This window comes from Pinus tabuliformis, chromosome 9, assembly GCF_031772625.1.
Source record: "Pinus tabuliformis cultivar Carrire ecotype Pingquan chromosome 9, CPIR1, whole genome shotgun sequence".
Classification (NCBI taxonomy): domain Eukaryota; kingdom Viridiplantae; phylum Streptophyta; class Pinopsida; order Pinales; family Pinaceae; genus Pinus; species Pinus tabuliformis.
The window spans coordinates 1,153,175,724-1,153,194,971 of record NC_142307.1 but is presented as its reverse complement, the minus strand read 5'-3'; positions in this window follow the sequence as shown (position 1 = coordinate 1,153,194,971).

Here is a 19,248-nt window from a genome sequence, read left to right as displayed (position 1 = left end):
AAGTCCATCATTGTTTGATGTTTTTATGAGTCCAGCGAAGGTATAACTTGACATATTTTTCATGTTTATAGAGTTTGAAAATGAGGCGAAAAAGAAAACTCCAAATGTTCCTTTTCATAGATAATCCCTTAGGTATGAGAAGGCAAAAAATAATACCTAAGAGAACCTCTTAGCCATGTTCGACTACGGTATTCATTTTTTGTAAGTAGTCTATCTCAGTCCGGAAAAAGGTTAAAATTATACTAAGTAGATGTCTTTTCATTTACTTTAACGAGTTAAAAAAGAAACGTGCTCAACAATCTTTTCATATTTTGGGAGTCTGAAAATACCTGAAAGAGAAATCCTCCTAGATGAATGAGTGGTATAAAGGGTAGCAACTAGTTCCGGTCATGATGGAACTTCTCAAAACACATAGAGGTAAAGAGGTTGGTTAATAATACCACTCATCGCAGTGGTTCCTCAGGGAAGGGTAAAATAACCAAGTGAAAGTGTATGATCGACCAAGCAAATGGTGATGATGGAATGAAAAAACCAAGGCTCATCTGGCAAAAATAGGCTGATAAAAATGGAAATCACGAGAATAGGGTGAGAATCGTTTAATTTTTACACAAGCTTGAAACATGGGAAACTATGCTTGAAGTTACTTGAAGATGGTTTCATTTTTTCACAAGCTTGAAACAGGAAAAAAATTATGCTTGAAAGTGGTTTCATTTTTACACAAGCTTGAAACAGAGAAAAAATATGCTTGAAAGAAGTTTACATGCCCCCAACATAATGGCTCAATTTGAGGTACCTGCTCCCCAAGCGTCATTTCATTCACCTAAATAGACTACTGGTTACTGGGTGGATGGAATGAAGGTTCATTTGCAAGATGAAGTGAAAGACTCGACTGAGAATTTATGAGATCAAATGAAAGACTCGAATTATAAGGGGATATGTTTCATTTTTTAACGCGCTTGACACAGTAAAAGAACTTTTCTCAAAGTACATTGTTTCATTTTCTAATGAGCTTGACACAATAAAATGAACTCTGCTTTGGAAGCTTGTTTCATTTTTTAACGAGCTTAACACAAGAAAAGAACTCTGCTCAAGGCACCTTGTTTCATTTTTTAACGAGCTTGGCACAAGAAAAGGAACTCTGCTATGAAGAAACTTGATTCATTTTTAAGGAGCTTGACATAAGACAAGGGACTCTACTCTAAGGAACTTGTTTCATTTTTTAATGATCTTGACACAAGAAAAGGAACTCTACTCCAAAGAACCTTGATTCATTTTTTAACGAGCTTGACACAAGGCAAGGAACTCTGCTCAAGGACCTTGTTTCTTTTTTTGATGAGCTTGACATAAGACAAGGAACTCTACTCCAAGGACCTTGTTTCATTTTTTAACAATCTTGACATAAGAAAAATAACTTTGCTCATGAAACCATGTTTCATTGTTTAAGGAGCTTGACACAAGACAACTGACTCTGCCCCAAAATCAGATCATGGCCTCCAAGAGACCATGGCTTCCAAGAGGTTCTCACCAGATGGAAGAATAACACTTTGGAAGGGATACATATCAAAGGATCCAATGGAAAGATCAGGCTCTAATTCCCCGAGTAAATGATTCACCATATCACCTACTCGATCTAGGTCAAAAGAAGTTGAGAAGCTAGTGAAAGGCTTATCTTCATCAGTAGGTATGTGAAAGGGATAGGTTGCCACATAATTAACCTGTGGTGGGTAAGATACCAATTACACATTCAAAACACTTAGGGAAGTAGGATGACTGGAAGTCAAATCGGGACCAATAACTGAAAGTTGATCGATAGCCACAATCCTTCCATCATGCAATAAGCACATTAGATGAAAGAGTGAAGAGACAAGAGCTCCCATGACATAAACATAGTCACGCCAAATGAGTAAATTAAAATCCAAAGGGGCTTGGACTACCATCACATCAACACATATAGTTTTTCCTCCCAAGGTAATAGGAAATTGAGGAATGATCCCTAATGGTTGACTAGTTCTTCTGTTAAAAACTAATAGATTCGGAGCGATAGACACAAGCAGTGGGGAACCCAAAGCTTGCCAAATAGTGGAGGATAAAATATTAACATAAACTCCCTCATATATAAAATGTGATGGATATTATTATCATAATCCTTTACCATGATCTTAAAAGGAATGTAAGAAGGGAGACAAGGTTCTGGCAATCGACTCTAATGGCCCGTTTCCTTGGAGGGGCTTTCGTGGGAACGAGAGAAATGCCCCATTTTTGGGAAAGAATTAGAAGAAACAAGAAGAACCTTAGTGGTACGATCCTCATTCTCTACGGGAAAAGTATGATCGACTAAAGGTGTAACTGGGTCAACCATTTTCTCAACCAATGGTTGGTCGGGAAAAGACTCATGGGATTCAGGTTCAAAGAGAGTTAGATTAATTGAATTTGGATTCTGATCAATCACTTCATTAACTAGTGGAGGATTGGGAGAAATATTTCGATAACTAGCCAGAAGACGAGGCTGAGAAGCTGTAAGGTTGTCCAACACTTTTGAGCATTCATCCATATAAGGATGGAGGTGAATAGGACAATTCCCTTCACATAACCTACAAGGAAATTTGATTTTACCCTTTTTCTCGTGGACCTTACTATCACTAGGTGATGGTTTGTCACCAACATGATCTCCAGAAGCTAATGACAAAGGCTGTTGTGAGCCTATGGACCACACTTATAACACCTTGGGAATACCAGGACAATTTCTAAGAAGGTGATCACCCTTACAAAGCATGCAAGGGAATTTAACTTTGCGGGGCTGATTGGAAGGTTCCTCCATACTAGTTGCATGGGTAGCAATGATTGCTTGGTTTCTCCCCTGCTCATTTTACTTCTTGTTCTTCGTCCTTTTCTTCTTCTTGTTAGCTTCCTGGTTACTATAATCAATACTTTCTCCAGGCAAAGAGGAATAAAGGGATGAAGAAACAACAGGTGAAGAAGGAAAAAGGTCAACTTTAGGATCAACTTGAGGTTGATATTGTTCAGGTGAAGGAGAAATTGGTTGAGGAGCAGTTTGGACATTAAAAATAATAGTGGTTGAAAACAACCAAACTAACAAACCAATGGTAAATCTGGGATGGGACAACGTTGCCATAAAAGAAGCACCAATATTTCCAAAAGAAGTAAAAGGACTAGGATTCCCGCCAGAGGGTTTCCTTGATTGGTGGACTTGGGAACCGTTTCCATTAGCCTCAACCTAAGATCTCTTAAGGAGTTTTTCCATGAAGAGGATGTTATTATGTGGTGAATTAATTGATTTTAGAAATTAAGGACACAAAAATAAAACAAAGGGGTAACTAGGAAAAAGGGTTTACCAAGCAATTGTGAACTGCAATATACACCTTGGAGAACCAAGGAATTAACGTATGTGTAGGAAACCTCAATGAATGTTGTGTTTGGTGTATCACAGTAGACAAGGTGGTTGACTCAGTTACCTATGGTGAGGAAAAAACCTATGATGGACTTCCAAAATATACTCGACGATACGTGGGAGTGCAGTCCGTAGTAGTGTTGTATAATGCGTAACTGTTCGATGAGAGAATTCCCATATAATTTACATGTGTGGAGTGCCATCCAATATACCCAAAGGTACATGGAGAATGATCTTATAAACTCATGTACGTGGTACGGGATATCACCCACGGGATACAACTCTGGGAAAAAATGACAACTCCTATGTTTAACAACGTTGGAACACGTCTCTAGCCTAGACCTCTATGTGTTTTGTTAAGTTTGAAATGCTCCTTAGGTCGATTCAATAAATTTTAATGTTTATATTCAATTAAGTTTCAATTTTGGGTTCACTGCAAATTTCACCTGAATATCCTAAAGCGAAAACTAGCATGAGGAAATGAAATCTTTCTCATTCAATGAAAATCTATCTAAGGAGGGGAAGAGACAAAGTGTATGCAATAAACAATGTGCAAAGTACAATTCCATTTTAAATGAAATTGTTCCAATATTGATTTACACACAAAACCCTAAATGCCAATGCAAATATTTTTCTTTTCAAAACACTTAATTTTCGATAATGGAGAAAACTAAGATGCAAAGTTGAATCACTGGTTCAAACAAACTTTTCAGAATGATGACTAAGACATCAATTATTCTAAGAACTAAATGATCAAACAAAATAATTTTGCAAACGACCTAATGATAAGAGCGAAGGAAAATATAAACAAATCCTTATCAGAGAAAACAAAAGCAAACCAAATGGAGGCTTCAGAGAGACCACAAGACACTCAAAGACTCAATGAAGAGTAGGTGGAGAAGGTTGATTAGAGAGGAAATCAATACAAAGGAAAATTTGTGCACAAACAGGGGCCAACATAGGTGCAAAGGAGGCACTAGTGCTATGCAACGCAGGCACACAGAAGGCTCAGCTGGGGTGAAACGCTCTGTCTCGAGACTAGAGGGTGCGTTGGTCAAGGGATGCAAGGTTCTAACACAAAGATTGCAATTGAGACTCAATGAAAGATCTTCCTAGGTCTATTCTTAAATGAGTAAGACAATAAAGGTCTAAAAAAGATGTAAGACAAGCACAAAGGACAAAGAAACCACCAAGGGAATACACCACTCCCTAGTATGGTCGCCAATTTGTTATACGAAATCTACGACCACAGAATAAAGTATCTTCCCTAGGCTTAGTGGAATGACCTAGAACAACATAAAGACAAAGGGATTAATGTTTTCCTTAATGTAAATAGATAACAAGATGAAGCCTACCTGAAGATATCGCATGCTTCACTCCTTCCTTGGCTTGTATGCTCCAATCCTAGCTTTGATTGCTATAATTAGAACCTGCACAATCAGAGAACACAAGCCAACTATTACGAGATATATGTAGCATCATCTAATCACTTTATTAAATAGATCTACGTGGTATTGAAATACATGAAGTCATAACATCATATATAAGAAAACAAAGAACTATTTGCATTAATAAAAATGGAGTGAGTTACAACCAAAAATAGGTGTTTATCTTGTAGAAGAACTCCAAATTGACTTGTCCTTTCCTTACCACAAAGTGCAACTCTAATCACCCTGAAATAATATCTCTGACATCAACAACATGAGGGCATAATCACTCTCCAAAACCCAACCATAACTAACCAGATGCTTGTGGAATGAGGTAATTATATAGGAAGGAGATGTAGTTCATGAATTCTTATCCTTTTACCAATCTAGAATTGAGATCCACTCTTGATGGGAGGATGAACTCAAGAGACAAGAGATGAAAACTCCAAGGTAGGATAGGGTAGGATTTGAGACTTTTATTTGAGGTAAATAGTTACAACAGATCCTGGAAACTTCAAGATTCTTTTTTGTTTTCCCAAATTTCTAGAATCAATGCACCCCCAACACTAATAAACCTGTTGGTGATAAGTGCAGGTGCAAATAAGGGAAACTTGGTAGTCCACGTTGGCCAATGAGGGGCCAGGGTGCGTTGGTCCTAAAAATGACTGAAATAAAGTAGTTTCAGGCAGAAACTCAGGGATATGAGAGAGGCATAAGTAGGGATTTGTGTAGGGAGGATAAAAAAGTGTTCACATGATGTGAATGATCCTTTTTGAAGGCCTATTGACCAAATGTGACAAAATGACCTATAAAAAGCATAGTAGGGAAGGAACTTTAGGGAAGTCAATGGGAAATTTAATTAGGAAATTTTTGGCCTTGAATTTGTGTTAGGTCCTTGTAATACCAGTGTAGCCTCCTTATTGTTATTGTTAGTGTATCCCCATTATTGTTATTGTTCTGCTCATGTAGCTCCCATATTGTTATTGTTGTGTCCTTACATTATTATTGTTATGTAGGTTATGATTATATTGTGACCCCTTAGACTCCTATATATACCAAGGAGGTATTTTCATTTGTATCATCCAAGAATTATTAATTTATGTGATGTAAAGGAGGTTCCCCTCGAAGAGGCTAATTTTCAAGTTGTTGATCTATTTTTTCTTTTGTTTTTTGATCCGGTTGTATAACATTTGGTATCATCACTTTGGATTTTAGGGTTTTGCTGCTTCAAATAGGTCATCTTAGAATTTTAGTTATAACTTTTTTTTATACAAGGCTTCAGAAGCTGAAATTTTGACATCATGGAGATGAAAATCTTGGTGAACTTCATGTAAAAATTTTAGGTCTTGGTTCGCTATATCTTCCGATATATGGTCCAAAGGAGTTAGGGTTTTTTCATGCTCTAGAATCTAGTCTCAAACATGTGAAATAGGGAAAATCGTCATAACTTTTTTTTAAGCATTAGATTTGAATTCCATAAAAAGTGATTAAAATTTCATAAACTATAGTTTATCGTGTATCAATTTCAGGGCTAAAGTTTGAAATAGTGACACGTGGAATCCCGTACAAGTTCGCTCTAATGAACCAGTCCATAATCAGGACATCGCGGGAGACTTGGCATAAATTTATCTTGAAGAATCCAATCTTGGTCTGACTCGTGGCATTGGAAATAAGACTCAGTGATCTAGGTGGATCTCTAGATACCAGTGGCATGCTAAAAGACTCAAAATTCAAAATGGTAAGATTTCCCTCAAAACAACACCAGATCAAAGTTCTCATTGTCTTGATTCCAACGGTGTGAACGACACTCAAATCTGAGCTTGTATGAAGGAGATAGAGCCAGCCAAATTTTTGGTTAGAGTTTCCATGTGGGCTAGATTTAATGGTCCTACAAATTGACTGAGTCCGGGACATGGAATCTGGCTCCCAAGAGCGGGCAAAATTGTGGGATGGTTAGTTTGTCTAATAACCCATAAATCAGAAAACATCAAATGATTTGGTTTATTTAACAAAATAATATTAAAAAAAGAGGAGTGGCGGGCTGCCACCCTCGCATGGATCCACATATACCATATACATATTATTAAATCGAAACTGGTGGGAGTCGAACCCACCACCGGCAGGTCCATCGGCCCTGCCCATGCGAGAGTTCCAACCATAAAACAACGCAATGAAGATATAAAGTGGGGATGGGGCCACGTGGAACGGACCTCGCCCACCAATCAACACCCAATGGCCATAAATGGAAACTGTCAACGGTTAAACAGGTTTCCAAATGGGAGCGATGGTTCATGGAACATTCAGGGGAGGCCGTGAAATGTTATAACCATTTTCCATTCAAACAATACTACACGTTGAGTTTGGGAAGGGTGAGATTTGATCCCTTGACCTCTTTGCCTCCATTCGTCTGCCTTAACCAACATGCCATGGGTGGCGGTTTTGTAAAGTCCGCTGCCCATCTACTACTTAAACCCAACAGTTGCATATGCCCGAAAGGAGGAGCTGACACAGATATTGAGATATATAATTATTTTAATTGTAGGGTGGAACCATGAAGCTGCAGAAGGGCAGAACCATGCCTAGGGAATATTGAGGCATCAAAAAGATTCCCTGAGGCCCAGAACTTGCTAGAGTCTGTTTTTGGCAAATTTTATATCGATTTTACACCTCTCGGCGACATGAATTAGATGGTGCTATCAATTTCTACAACAAAGCTATCCATTTTTCGGCCATATTCCAGCTTGGAGGTATAAGACTCCTTATGTAAATGTTGATTATACTTCTTCTCTTTTATGCCACTTAATGAATGAAGGCCTCCCCATTGATTGAGAATGGCCCAAAGACGTATTCCAAATTGGATGAACTCCGTTATCAAGTATCTTGTCATATTTTCATGCCTTTATGTATTTCCTCTCTTCTTTCATGTGCACTTTAAGTTATGGTTAAGCTGTAATTTGATAATGTAATTATTTAATACATCCATAAGAAAAAGATCATGGATCAAGTGGTATCAGAGCAGGTCTTTGCAGATGTGAATTGCATGTTTGTATGCTAAACAGAAACAGGATCCGAAGAAGAGAAGGGAAACTAAAGTATTCTGATCTCGAAGCGGGTCGTGCACATCGAAGAAGGAACATGGCCTATGATGAGGCTCACTATGAGGAGGAGTGAAATCACCGCAAAACCTTCTACATAATGGCGAAAAGGGTCGACAAGTTGTTCTCAAGGCTTGAGAAGACAATAAAAGCAGAGGATAATGGGCCAAAAGAACAAGGTTCGACGCATGTAAATGGCGGAGAGGAACCCCCTCCTTCTCCTTCCACGAGTGAAATTTCCTCTTCTTCTTCTTACCATCATCATAGGAATTCAAGAAATGCATCTAAGAAACCTTTCTTTAAATTAGATGTCAAATTTTATCTTCCCATGTATAACGGTGAAATTAATGCAGAAAATCTTAACAATTGGATTAGGAAGATTGAAGTCTATTGCAAAATTCAACAAATCGAAGAGGATGAGACAAAGATTTAGTTGGCATACCTTCGACTAAGTGACACTGCTATCATTTGGTGGGAGAGAAAATTGCAGGGAAACAAGAATCTAGGTAACCTTCTCTCCTCATGATCAAATTTTGTGTTTGCATTGAAAAAACAATTTTACCCCTTGGGCTATAGGCAAAAGGGATTAATGGAATGACAACACCTAAGGCAAAGCAAGGTCAAAATGTGAAAAACTTTACTGAATAATTTAGAAGACAAACATTGAACTTGAGCATTTCCTTATATTCACCTAAGATTGTAACTAAGTATACGGGTTCTTTACATAGTTACATAAGGAATTCATTATTATTGTTTGAGCCTACTACTGTTGATGAGGCTAGTGTGAAAGCCATGCATCTTAAAAGTAGTGGGATGCAAGTGCAAAATTACCACCAAAAAAGAGCCGCAATAACCAAGAGAAGAGGGGCAAAGCTCTCTTGCCCACATTGTGAGAAAGAGGGACACGACGAAAATAATTGCTGGAAACTGCACCCTGAGTTGAGAACTAGGAGGGATGATAGAAAGGAGAAACATAAGACAACTGCCACCATGCAACAAGATCAAGAATCTGAGTCAAAAGAAGACGAGAAGGTCACAACTGCGGGGTTTGCATGACGTAGACCAATTGATTTAGGATCAGATTCTGGTGACGAAAGGAGGATTGCAACTTTTGGAATAGTAACAGGGGGACCCATCGATTTGGGTTCTGATTCAGGTGATGAAGAAAAAATTTCAATAGATATTGTACCAAAGATGGAAAGGACACCAAATATGGTAGGGCTCTAGGAACTTGAGGAGACCATACAAAATCTTCAAGTAGAAAATGCTAAGCTAAAGAGGTTCCTACGAGAAGAAGAGGAGGAGAAATAGAGGTTGCTACACTAGTTGCAAACTAAGAACGAGGCCTTGGGAAGGCTGTAGCCTAACCCCCTTAAGGTAAAAAACAATTCTTTGATTCCATGTACTTTTCCTAATGATGATTTCCTTGATTTTGAAAAGTATACTACAGGTTTCGGGTCGAAGCTATTGAAGAAGATGGGATATCAGGGGAAGGGCCTCGACATTAATGACCAGGGCATCATGAACCCTATCAAAGTAGAGGAAATGCATCGTCATGTGGGACTTGGTTATGTCAGGAAGGACATTGGAGAAAGCTCCAAAGTAGCTAGTGACTAGTCAACGATGGATGACGAGACTTCTTCCTCCTATTCTAGCGATAGTAAGGGCTCCATGAACCCTTATCAGAGGAACACTAAGGGGAAGCACTTCTAGAAGACCCGAAAGATTTGGAGAAATAAAAATTTTTGTAGTCGCTGCAACGAGGAGGGACATCAGGAATCATGTGCTAGATGCTCCACAGCTAGAAAGCAACAATAGGGAAGCCAGATGGTGACAATGCTCAACACACATTCATGGTGGTCTGCTTTATTAAGGAAATGATGTTTTTTTTAATAGTAGTTTGTATGGCCTCGATTTGTAAATCATGCGTTGCAAGTAAATGTAAAAATGATGATGTGTTACCATCACTTCAAAATGAAACGATGATGTTTTTGGGCCTTCTTATGAGTAGTTTAGGTATTGGTTGTTATTGTGTAATCCTTGACCAAAGAGTGTGTGCTATAAACTCTTAGTAAGTGAGGGATTGTTAAGTCATGAGTGGTTGTATATGAGTGCAGAAGATGTATTATTTTTTCATGCAGATGATTGAAAGTGTGGTTTTACAAGAACACATGTTGTGTGTTGAATGGTGTTAATGCATTTGGTGGTCCAAAATCTCTCATTGGGGAGGATTGATCTAGGTGGATCTCTAGATACCAATGGCATGGTAAAAGACTCAAAATTCAAAGTGGTCAGCTTGCCCTCAAACTAGCACTAGATCAAAGTGCTCGTCACCCTGATTCCAATGGTGTGAATGACACTCAAATTTGAGCTCGTACGAAGGAGATGGAGCTAGTCAAAGTTGTCATGTGGGCTAGGTTTAATGGTCCTACAAATTGACCGAGTTTGGGACATGGAATCTAGCTCCCGAGAGTGGGCGAAATTGTGGGATGGTTAATTTGTCTAATAACCCATAAATCAGAAAAAAGCAAACGATTTGTTTTATTTAACAAAATAATATTAAAAAAGAGAAGTGGCAGATTGCCACCCCCACCATCCCCGCATGGATCCACATATAACATATACATATTATTAAATCGAAACTGCTGGGAGTCAAACCCACCGTCGACAAGTCCACCGGCCCCACCCATGTGGCCGTTCCAACCATAAAACAACACAATGCAAATAGAACATGGGGACGGGGCTGCATGGAATGGACCCTGCCCACCAATCAACACCCAATGACCATCATTGGAAACCGTCAACGGTTAAACATGTTTCCAAATGGGAGTGATAGTTAGTGGAGCATTCAGGGGAGGCCGCAAAATGTTATAACTATTTTCCATTCAAACAAAACTACACGGCGACTTTGGGAGGGGCGAGATTTGATCCCTCGACCTCTTCACCTCCATTCGTTCACCTTAACCAACGTGCCACGGTGGCGGTTGTGTAAAGTCCTCTACCCATCTACTACTTAAACCCAACAGTTGCAGATGCACCAAAAGGAGGATCCAGGGTGGAGCTCGAGAAATATAATTATTTTAATTGCAGGGCGGAACCATGATGTTGTAGAGGGGTGGAACCATGCCCATGGAATATTGAGGGCATCAAAAAGATTCCCTAAGGCCCAGAACTTGCTAGAGTCAGTTTTTGGCAAATATTATATTGATTTTACACCTCTCGTCGACATGAATTCGATGGTGCTATCAATTTCTGCAAAAAACCTCTCCATTTTTCATCCATCTTCCATCTTGGAGGTATAAGACTCCTTATGTAAATGCTAATTGTATTTTTTCAATTTTATGCCACTTAATGAATGAAGTCCTCCCCATTGATCAAGCAGGGCCCAGACATGTATTCTAAATTGGACGAACTCCGTTATCAAGTCTCTTGTCATCTTTTCATGCCTTTATGTGTTTCCTCTCTTCTTTCATGTGAACTTCAAGTTTCCATGATTAAGCTGCAATTTGTTCATGTAATTCTTTAACACATCTGTAAGAAAAAGATCCTGGATCACTCAGAGGGCTACCACATGACATAATTTTAGACCTTCGAAGACAAAAATTACAAAGATACAATAGTTTCAATATCAAGCTCCAAAAATGAAGAAAAAAGGTGTGTATTTTTCTATTTTTTCATAAGTTTTGTTTGAAAAATTAGTTTGAAGTTATTCAAAGGGCATAGTAAAGCATATATGTCATTATTTGGTTCCAATATTCCTCTAAACAAAAAAATGGATCCTCCCATTAAGCAACCAGAAAGATCTACTATGACACATGAAGAAGAGGAATAAATGCAACATGATATATGAAAATTACGAGACTAAGTGCAACAAATTTCGCTCTCACAAAGAGTAACCAAAAATGAATGTTAAGATTTATGGTTTAGAATCAAAAATAAAATTAGATATGGAAGGTTTGAAGGATGGTTTAAAAGAAAATATGGAAGGTTTGACAAAGTTTCTACAAGAAATGCTTCCTAATGGCAACAAGGTATTCCATGAAACTCATGATAAGAACAAAAGGAATTTTATCATGATTTTAAAGACTCTAACTTTGGGTTGAAGACCAACCACTTTCCAAAGATCGATATGAAGAATTTTGATGGAAAGGATATGGTAACATGGATACTATAGATGGAGCAATATTTTGATCTACATGATGTGCAAAACACATAAAGGGTATGCATTACAACTTTATATTTAGAACCTAATCAGTTTGTATGGTATCAATGGATTTATTCTCGTAAACCACTTGTCACTTGGTCAATTTTTACTAAGGAAATTATAACACATTATGATGATACAAAGAGAAACACCTTCAATTGATAAATCTCAAACAAAAGGGTTCAATGGTGGAGCATATTGAGGACTTTCAAAAATTGAATATCAGGGTAACTGACATTCCATAGGAGCATAGGATTGATGTCTACATAGGGGGTTTAAAGGATAAAATCCAATAGGAGATTCACCTTTGGGAACCTAATTCATTAGAGACATGATAATTTTAGTTAACAATGGTATGTTCTATTCTTAGCAAAATTACTTTAATGTCCTTTTAGTAGCCCAATGACAATTTCCAATTTATTTTTCCATAAGCAATCAACCATAAATCACATTGTCAATAAATGTAGATATAACATGAATAACAAAATGTATAATACAATCCAAGACAAGAGAACACTAGATTTGGCGGATGCTAGGGGTAAACCCCAAGATGGGGAAAACCCTTTGATCAATTCTTCTTATTATTATATCAAATGTTTAGCAAAGAGAGAGAGTACAATAAAGTCAAAATTGACTTGCCAAATCAAAGTCAAAATAAGCCTATCAAATATGTAATCAAAAACAGTAAAAATTTTCCCTAACCAGAAAGATTCCCACAAAAATCACAGTCAAACTTGGTCAAATATTCCTTAGTCAACATTGGTCAAACCCTGCAACAATCCTGCAATTTGTCCTGAAATTCATCCTTCTTTGCTGCCACATGTGTGAGGAAAAGAGATGCCCAATAAGTTGTACGAACCAATCATATGAGGAGAGAGAAGAATGTGTGAGATGAGATGATGCAAAATGAGGTTTAAGGTCTCTCGTATTTATACAAGTTGTTGAGGGTGAAGTGACATGTCTCTTGGGCTTCATGAGCCTACATGATGATGTGGTCGACCTTAACAATTTGCACATGTGTGGGCATAAATTAGAAAACAACTTTATTCTTATCCAAATTTAATGATATTTAGGTCAATTTAGGTCCTCTCAAAAATAGGAATTCAATGCAATAATAATATCTATCAAATGAGCTATGAAAAGTGGAATTTAGCCCTAGTTTAAAATTTCAACACTCCCTCTCAACCAGGGAAAATTTAAGAACCCCCCTAAATTTATAAATATAATAAATGGGCGAATCTCCATGGTATATAGGAAAAATGGAAGGCGATTTTATCAATAATATAATATGTATATATAATTTTTTGGCGAATCTCTCACCAGGCATGGCGAATATTTTACTCAATTATAAAATCTTGTAAGATATTGGCGAGTCTTTCACTAAATAATAAAACTTTGTAAAGTCCTAGTGAATCTTAGCATAGGCTACATGCTGGTTTAATTCCCCCATTTAAATAGGCTACATTCCAGGTGAATACCATGGGTCAATACCATGTGCCATTTTGGTGAATACAATGGGTCAATACCATGTGCCATTTTTATTTTTATTAATTCTAATATTAGGGTTAATAATGGTTTTTTGCATGGTATTAATAACAATCTAGTCCATGGTATTTGTCCCATAGTATTTTGGCCATAGGTTTCACCTAAATATAACCCATTTTTTGAGTGTTCGTAAATATAAGGTGACTTGTGGAGTAAATATAAAAAAATATTTTATTTGTTTACCATACCTCTCGTTTATTTATATTTTTATTAATTTACCATACCTCTTTTACAAATATGGTATTTGGCCCATAGGATTCACTTAAATAAAACCTCTTTCTTGAGCCTTCATAAATAGAACGAGGGTTATGGACTAAATATAAAAAGAGGTTTTATTTATTTACGATACGTCTAGTTTATTTATATTTTTATTTATTTACCATACCTTTTGAGTAAGTATAAAAAGACGTTTTATTTATTTACCATACCTCCACTTTACTTATATTTTTATTTGTTTACACCCTTACATGTATATAAGGTGACTTATGGAGTAAATATAAAAAATGTTTTATTTATTTACCATACCTCTCATTTATTTATATTTTTATTAATTTACCATACTTATAAATATGGTATTTGGCCCATAGGATTCACTTAAATAAAACCTATTCTTGAAAATGGGCGAATGGATTCACTTAAATAAAACCTATTCTTGAAAATGGGCGAATGGAAGGTTGTAAGTCCTAATTTCAAGGGCTAAATTTACTTTTTTTACCCCCTCCCTTAAAATAAGGTGGGCTATTTGAGGTGATTTGTAAAAATGTACTATGATACAAAATATTCGCCCACTAAAAATTTAAAACCCCTTAACTTCGCCAAAGGGCGAACATTCGCCCCTAAAATTATCCTTGCTACCCATCTTAGTGGGACTAGCAATTTGAATCGACACTAGTTTTCCCTGAAACAGATGGTAATTCCTTCCAATGCATTACAAGATATGGTTGGATTCATTTCTTCTTTCTCTGGGATTGGTTCTTGGTGGATATCCTCTTCTTTTGATGTTTCTTGTTCCTTTCCTTCCTCATCTTTACAATCTATGCAAAATAATTTCTTCTCAACACACTTTGACCTTTAGTGTATTTGCTATCACAATTGTAGTTGTTTAGTCAATTTAGTGTCCTAAATTGCTTGCATGAATTATCAACCAAGATTTGTAGATTGATGAAGTGTGATGCACTATATGTGCTTAGTTAACTTTTCTCTTACTTCGTTGTTTTGTATTTTTATGTTTGTTTTGGGGGTTTCTATTCTTTGATGTCTAAGAATATACAATCTATGAGAAACTTACATGGATCTAATGAGTTTTAAAGGAAAGGAAAGGTTCCTAAGTTAGTATAATCTCCTAAAAATGGAACAAGAACCATTTTAACTAGTTAGAACCTAATAAGAAAAACAGAGCATCTACCTTATCCTACCATTTAGTCCTAATTCATGGCTCTAATTCTTAAAACCAAAAGTGATACTGATATAGAAGGTAATTGAGTAATTGCATTCATTTAGCCATTCAACCATTCAATTTTGGAATATGATAGAATCAATCTCCTTGAAATGATTTTTTGGAATGTCAAGTGATGCAACTAAGTAGACCTAAAAGAAGAAAAGAAAAGATAACAACATGTAAAACTAACAATGTACTGAGTAAGCTCAATCACTGCATGAATTAGATATTTAACCATTTAAGTTAGAATTATCATCATTTTGAAATGGTTTTGAGAACATCCATTAATACAGCTAATTGACAGTTCTATGCTAAGAAAATGAGTAAAAAAACAGTAAGAAACTAAGAAATTGTGTATTCTTGTTACTTCATTCTTCATTCAGTCATTTTTTATACAATATCTCATAAGAACAAGACTGCACATTTGTGATTTTATCCTTACACTATTGGTTACAAACTGAAATGAAACATTATTCTAAATTAGAGAAAACAAACTTGTAGAAAACAGAGTAATAGAAAATAAACTGAAAACAACAAGTGAAAAACCTCCCTTAGTGCAGGGGCCCTCTGCAACTAATGTGGCTGGATGCTAGCTAGTTAAAGATGCACTTTTAAACCACCATTGACAAAACAGAGTTTTTATTATGAACAAAATGAAGTCTGAATACAAAGTATTAACAAAATCCTGTAATTCCTTCTAGCTTCTAACTACTTCTCGATTTCATTCAACTGATATTTATAGGAAAATAACATAGTTGTCTAAGATAAAATCTTGCTACAGGTGGCTAATTCGAATCTATAATGATTTTTTATAAGAAAGACATGCTACAAGTGGCTTAATCCGAATTGTAATAAGACTGTTTAACTTATGATCAGCCATAGGTGGCTTAATCCGAATTAACTCCTCAACAAAACTATTAGAGTCTTGATTAGCTACAAAAGAGAAAATCAAGAGTCCTACTGCTTCTAGATAATGTATTTGACTCCATATTTGACCATGACTTTAGGCATGATTTTCTGTCAATTTGGATCAAGTGAATAGGATATAATCCATGTGGAGATGATTCTGGAAATGCCCATGTGGCTCAATTCTTCTTTTGACACTTGTAACATGCCAAACCATGAGAGTAGCTATGGAACCCACAGTTAGCTGTAGAATAGGCTACGTTCTGTAGCTAATTTGCAAAAATCTATAAAAATAGAAAGAACATGAAAATATAATATGGTGACCATTTTAATGCTTTCCTAAGACAAAACCTAGCATTTATCATTCATTGGATCTGTAGTCTTATGATAAAATGAGAGAAAAAGGTGAGAACAAATGTCAAGGGGAAGGTTATTTTTGAGGTTCAACAGTAATAAAGCCCTTTTTCTCTTTTATCCTCCAGTTGTTGTGGTGTCAACCTTGTAGGTTGTGGGAGGCTAGGAGCATAAACACTTCCATCTTTATAGTTGTGAGTGGTAGACTTCCTTGTTGCCATAATTTTTCTTTCAACTTTTCTTGCCACTGTGAATGTCGTCTTGTTAAAATTGGGAACTAGGGACAAATTCCACTTTGGACAACTCATTTGATGGGGATGATTATTTCATTGAATTCCTCTTTTCAAGAGGACCAAAATCGACCTAAAGATCATTAAATTTGAATAAGCATAAATGTTTTTTTGAATTTATGCCCACATATGTGCAAATTGTCAAGGTCAACCACATCATCATGTAGGATCATAAAACCCAAGAGACATGTCACTTCACCCTCAATGAATTGTATAAATATGAGAGACCTCAAACCTCATTTGTCATCATCTCATCTTACACGTTTTTCTCTCTCCTCATTTGATTACTTTGTACAACTTATTGGGCATCTTTTTTCCTCACATGTGTGGCAGCAAAGAAGCACCACTTTCAAGACAAATTACAAGGTTGAATTGTTGTAGGGTTGAAATGTTTGACCAATGTTGACCAAGCGGTATTTGACCAAGTTTGACTATGTTTTTTGTGGGAATATTTCTAGTTAGGGAAGAATTTGACTGTTGTTGCTTGCAGATTTGACAGGGTTGTTTTGACTTTGATTTGGCCAGTCAAATTTGACTTTATTGTACTCTCTCTCTCTCTCTCTATTGAACATTTGATATAATAATAAGAAAAAAAAATTAGGGTTTTCCTCATCTTGGGTTTTTTCCCTGAAATTCGCCAGTTCTGGTGTTCTCTTATCTTAACTTGTCTTCTGCATTTTGTTATTCATGTTCTATCTACAGTTATTGTCAATGTTATTTATGGTTAATGTGATTGTTTATGGAAAACTAAATTGGAATTTGTCATTGGGCTGCTAAAAGGACATTGAATTAATTTTGCTAAGCATAGAACATACCATTTTTAAATAAAATTAACATTGTATCGGAGACTAGGTGAAGACAAAGCCCAAGAAAGAGAGAAAAGAAATCACTAAGAGAGATTTGTTGGTGAAGGACAAACCTCAATGGCTTCTACATCTTACTTTAAGAATAAGGATAAGCTCAATGACAAATTTGACTATCATGCATGAATATGACTTTGGACTTGACTTTGGAAGAGCATGATGCAATGGATTATGTGCAAGTAAAAGTGGTGGAGACTCCTTCAAATTCATTGATTGTTGCTAAGACAAATTATAAGAAAGGTGAGGTCAAAGCTAAGAAAATTATCACCGAATCCATTCAAAAGCAATTGGTTACCTATATTTCTGATTTGGGAACATCTAAGGAGATGTATGATAAGCTGGTTCAGATGTTCAAAGTCCGCAATGAAAATCAAATCCTCTTTCTCAAAAACAAGTTGAAGGATATCAAGATGGATAAAGGGGAGACTATCCAATCCTACTTCATGAAAATAACTCAAATCAAGAATGACTTGCTATCTATTAGAGAATTTATTGATCACAAGGATCTTACTCTCATTTCACTTGGAGGTATTTCAAGACCTTGGGATGTATTTTTCATTACTATTCTCAATAATGACAGGGTCCCTGGTTTTGATGAGTTATTATCTAGAGGCACTCAAGAGGAGACTAGGATGATGGAGAGATACAAGCCCTCAAATGGAAATGAACCTACTATTTTCTCTGCTCATACAAAGAGGAAGAATAATGTTGGTCCAAGGAGACAAGGTCAAAAATCTAAGAAGGGATTCAAATAAGGAAGAAGGAAGGTGTTATAATTGCAACATGTTCAACCACTATGCCAAAGAGTGTCCTCACAAGAATAATTCTCCAATGGATGATGATAATAACAACCACAACAATTTCAAAAGCAACAGAAATCAAAGGAAAAACAAGTTCCACAATAAAGAAAAGAGGAATGCTCTTGCTGTTCAAAATGGAAATGGTCGACCTCCCAAGAGGACAAGAAATGTGAGGTATGATGAAAGTAATGTTGGGGAAAAACAAGATGAATTTTATCTTATTTATGCTCTATCTATTTCATCTCCTTCGGATACGTTGGATCATTGGTTGACTAATAATGGAGCCTCAAGGAACTTCACTGGGTACAAGGAGGCCCTCTCAAATCTGTTTGAAAAAAAGACTAATTTGAATATCATACTTGGAGATAATTCCACCTACCCCGTGAAAGGGATAGGTCTTTTCACTCTTCACTTGAATCAAGGTCAAACAATTCATCTTCAATAAGTATTGTATGTGCTTGATTTGAAGAAGAACCTCGTGTCTATTTTTGCGATGGAAGATAAAGGCTTCAAGGTAGAATTCATTGATGAGGTATGTATTTGGAAAAGAAACCCTAAAGATGCATTTACTCTTAGATTTAGGGTTGATGGTCTCTATCAAGTTGGAGGAAGTCCTTTGGGAGATTTGCCAAGTGATACTTCTCTTCAATCTAAGTTATGGCACCAGAGATTTTCCCACTTACATTACAAAGCCTTGCTTGGGGTAAGGAAGATGGTCACAAGTATGCCCAAGTTTAACATGAACCATGAAGGTGCTTTTCAGGGTTGTGTAGTTGGGAAACATACAAAGGGACCATTCCCTTCTAGTGAGAGAAACAAAGCTAATATTATTCAATTTGTATATTCTAACTTGTCTAGTATGTTACCCGTAACATCTTTAAGAGGATACTTATATTATGAAATATTTGTGGATGACT